We start from the raw sequence: 4807 nt of genomic DNA, 5'->3' as shown, positions 1-4807 counted from the left end.
AAAGCCTTGTTAGTTTTCCTCAAGTCTCTAACACCCAAACCCCCATTAACTTTAGGATAACAAACTCTGGTCCAAGCTATCCAAACAAGCTTCCTTCTTCCTTCTTCAACACCCCACAAGAAATTCCTCATTATCTTTATCATCCTTTTCTCGACGTTAACTGGAAGATGAAACAAACACAAATAATATATAGGTAAGCTTCCTTCTTCCTCATTATTCCATCTCTAACATAAGCGTTTCTACTCTACCCGGCAGAGCAACATACCGATCTCATCTATAAATGAAAACTCCAAAGTTGAGTATGATCCCTATCTATAAATAAAAACTAGAAAGTTCTGTATCATTAGCAATTGTAATGTTCATGGCCTCCAAATGTATAGTCGAAGACCAGAGATGGTTTTTTAGTATAATCCAATCCAACCAAGCTGAAATTATAACTACTGCCCAAACAACAAATGGCATGATAATCAAATAGATAACATGTTTCAGATGATCATACAAAATAAATTGGGTATCATACCGACAACGGTCATATAAAACAAATTGGGTACCATACTAACACGGTAGTATAAAATAAATTGGATACGATGATTTATAGTCGTATAAATTAAAATGGTTAGTTTATGCAGATGGTCATATAAATTAAATTGGATATTTGTATGGTTAGCCATAGATTCCTCATACTTAGCTAGAGTGGCATATTTACTCACTGAAATCTTTTCATATTTTTCCAGCTCAAGACATAAAGGATGAGACTGGACTTAGATTCCTTCTTAGCCTCCAATACCTTAGAAGATATATATTGAAACCTTTCCTTCTTCCATTTTATTAAAATCTGCTTAAGTCTTCTAAGTTTATCCACCAGAACAAACATTGGGTTACCCTGCACCTTATCCTGCCAAGAATCCTCACCAAATCCATAAAATCAGGCTCTTCAATAATAAAATCATAAAATCTAAACGGAGAAGGAGCGTGTTTCCCCTTTTTAAAATAGTAGCCACACCAGGAGAGTGATCTGATATACCTTGAGTCAAAAGTTCATCCTAAGAGAGAATGTCTATTTTTTTTTCTCTCTCTAGTTTTCTAGGTTTTTTCACGTTTCTTCATCGTTTTCTAATCTTTTGGAAGAATTCCGGTTGTTTCAACATGATTACAACGCCTGAATCAAGTATAATTAAGCCTATGAGTGGTAATACCTCTTTTGCCGATATGGTAAATCTCATATGATATTGATATAAATATGTTACAAAACCCTAGTTTATTTGAAGGGAAACCAGCCATGGAGGTTCCGATTGATTTATTTCAAGAGGGATGCCAAGCTTGGAGTTACAGTCTTATTAGTAGATTAGACTTCAAGGGGATAGTTCATTAGTTCTTGCTGATGTTAAAAAATCATTGGAGGAACAATGTGAAAACGCGGGGTACCAAAATACACCAGCAAATTTTTTTAGGCAATCTGTATGGACAAATTCAACACAACTCCGAGAGTAAAAACTCAATCAAGGAAAATGCCTAGAGTTATATCTCTCACTCTTTTGTTGTTAGAATGTTTACAGAATTGAATCCGTGAACCTAACTACAAAGAGAGTTCTTGGACGGTACCTGTAATTAAGGACCCTCAAGCTTGTCAACGCTATTAGACTAGTCAAGAGACGTATTAGTCGATAATAACTCAATTAGTTTAACACGAACGTTAATTAATAGAAATTAAACTAACAACGATTTAGATAAGAAACTAGTACCGTTGAATAGATCTAAAAAAAAGTTATGCGAAATAGACTACTCGAGCGTGTCATTTGGACACCAGACGAAGAAGATATCATCGGTTGAGTATGAAGGGTAAAATAAATCTTTTTGCTTTCAACCGCCTGGCTGCCCTTATTGTTTGGGAAGGTGCCTTTATCATTGGTCGCTGGCCTTATCACCAGATACGTGTAGAGGAGAAATCAGTTTCTCTTATTCTTTATTCTTTATCTTCTTCTCTGTTCTTCTTCTTTCTTCTTCATTCATCTTTTCTTCCTCTCTTTCCTCTGTTCTTCATGCTCGTCAATTTGTGAGAAGACTTGAGTGATTTTGAGAACGAAAATTAGGGGAAAATGTCAAGAGATGATCGTTTGTGATGATGTTGCGGTTGATTGGACACGAGACGATGATAGAATTGCTACTGTAAATCGAAGTTAGGATTTCTGGTTAGGGTTTGTGTAGAATTGAGAGATGATTTGGGTTGTTGTTAGATGAAGAACGGTTGGGTTGAGATTTAATTAAAGCTCTGAAGCTGTTTGGAGGTGAAATTGAGAATTAGTGTTGGTTCTGTTCTTCCCCAAATTATAATTAGGATTTGTAAGAAGTTCAAAGAAGAATCAACAAATGAAGTTGTCTATTTTGGGGGATTAAATTAAATGATGGGTTTTGAAGAACATGAAGTGAAGTTAAAAGTTACGAGTTTAATTTGAAGATTTGATTTCAAAGAAGAACATAAATTGAGAATTGAGGAATTAGGGTTTGATTGTGCTTGTAAGGAAGCGACGAGATTGTCATGGGTGCTGATTCGATCTTCATGGCTGACTCAAATGAAAGGGTAAGTTGAATTTAAGATTGCAGAGTTGGTTTATTATTAAGTTATATGTATTTGAGTTTGAGTTTGGAATTCATTGCTTGGGTCTGTTGTATATGATTGTGGTGATAACTTATACATGGTTTAAGTGGTCTCATAATGAATTGATGAAATGGATTAGATGTGGTGGTGATAATGTTATTGTCACAGGGGAGGAGATGTGTATTGGTGGTGGAGATGTATTTTTAATTGAGTTGGTGATTTAGGAATGAAGATTACCGTTTGTAATGATGGTGTTGAGTTGATTTGACAGGTTTGTTATAGGGGGTGTGTTGGTTGTTGCAGAACTGGAATTACGGTTGCAGAGTTGCGTTGCTGCTGAGTTTTAGATGTATGAATCAGTTCTAAGATGAATGAGTAATGGAATTGAGTTGCAGGCCTGAAGTTGTTGAGCTGAAGTTCTATTTTAGTGGTGTTAAGGATGTTGTAAGTCTGTTAAGCTGAAATGGATATGGAATGTGTTATGGAAATGTGGTAGTTGTGGTGTCGTTGCACAGTTGGTGGTGTTGGATTGATCTGATTTCGGACAGATCATAGGTTGGTTGCTATTGTTGAGTTTTGTATTGTTTGAAGTTCTTTTGAATGGTTGGTAGTGGAAGTATTGGTGAAGCTGTAGTGGCTATGATCAGTGGTGATGCTAAAATTATCTGGTGAGGGTGTCAGTTAGAATGATGTGTATGTAATGTTTTGGTGTGGTGTTTCTGAAGTTCAGTTTATGAAGAATGGTGATCAAAGAGTAGTAGATAGTAATTGTTGTAAAAGCTTGGAACTGCTGAACTGCAGGTAGGCTTTAGTTGTGTTTGTGATTAAAATTGTGAATTATATTTGAATGAATGAAGTGTTTAGTAATTGTATAAACTTCAGTTCTTTAGCATTAAACCTATTAGTCATCCCAGACAGTTTATCTGACTCACTTTGTTAGCTGACTTAGTCAATCTGACTGAGTCGACCAGTTATTCTACTGAATAGGTTTGACCCAGTACTGACTCAGTAAACCTTGCCTGAGTTGGTTCCTTTGACCATTTGACCAGGACCTTGACTTGACTATGGGCGTTAACCGTTAGTTGAACCATTTGACCATCATTGACTTGTGTAATGGGCCGAATCTAGTGGACTTGGGCTTAGTATTATGTATTCTTAGTTTGATGTTATGGACTCTTATAGTCTAAATTAGCCTTTGGTTCCTTCTATAAGTTGTAGATATTCTTAAGTCTTATTTAATAAACTATAGACCTAATCTAATTGAATTAGTAAGCCATTAGATATGCAAGAGATGGGTAATGAAGATGTGTAAAACCTTAAATGGGCTTAGAACAATTAAAGTAGTTCACTTAGCCTATAACTAGAGAATTGTATGAGATTATGTTATGAGCCTTGTGTGAGCCTTTTGGCTAGATTATTAGACTTATTGTGTAATTAACAGTTAGACTCTGTTAACTACGATCGATACAAAGGACGAACCAGTGGATCGTGGATCTCGAGGTAAACCTGGCTTGTCATCAAAAGAGGTGGGAATACTTTTAACTCTTTTGAAACCAGTGTTGTTTCTTTTACAAAAGTTTATGTTTAATAAACTCATGCATTGTCCGTTTGTGCATTCCATGCATTTTTTAGTTTGCATTACGAATGTTTTGTTGATTCTTTGAATCTTTCCACGATTTGGAAAGGACTTGTAATATTTTGTTTGTCATTATGAATTGTTATGGGAAATGAGAATTTCCACTTATGGTATATAGGATACGCTCCTTCATATTTATATCTACATGAATTCATCTTTTATGCACATGGCTAGGGCGATACACCACAATATTATTATTCGGTGTGGAAAAAAACGGCATCAATATTATACATTGTTTGACGAAGGAGTTTGTCCATATACATGTTTGAGTATTTCCAGTGACTTAGTCACTTTGATGTTTGGAAAAACATGTATTGTTTTCCAAATCTTGCTCTTGATATCTTTAAAGTTAAATGTTATTCCTACTGGGCACCCCTTCTAGGGATGATGTGCTCACCCTTTCCCACTTTCAGTTTCAGAGACAGATCAGAGTTGTGCAGCGAAAGCTTCAAGGGTTCTGTTCGTTAGTTGGTTAACTTATGTTATGTGTATTATGTTGTATATTCTGTTTGTAATCCACATGACTATTGTATACGTAATATTTGAGAGAAGTTCTTGTATATATATATAATTTT

At 35.4% G+C, this 4807-nt stretch overlaps 1 long non-coding RNA gene across 1 annotated transcript; it reads left to right on the top strand.

Moving 5' to 3' along the window:
- Positions 1 to 1968: 1968 nt before the first annotated feature.
- On the top strand, positions 1969 to 3472 carry LOC113322885. Its single transcript, XR_003347345.1, has 2 exons — positions 1969 to 2578; positions 2868 to 3472. It is a non-coding gene; the product is annotated as an uncharacterized LOC113322885 (long non-coding RNA).
- Positions 3473 to 4807: the final 1335 nt, after the last annotated feature.

The sequence above is a fragment of the Papaver somniferum genome, chromosome 11, assembly GCF_003573695.1.
Source record: "Papaver somniferum cultivar HN1 chromosome 11, ASM357369v1, whole genome shotgun sequence".
In the NCBI taxonomy this organism is placed as follows: Eukaryota; Viridiplantae; Streptophyta; class Magnoliopsida; order Ranunculales; family Papaveraceae; genus Papaver; species Papaver somniferum.
Note: the sequence above shows the minus strand (reverse complement) of the source record. Positions and strands in the feature narration are given on the sequence as shown.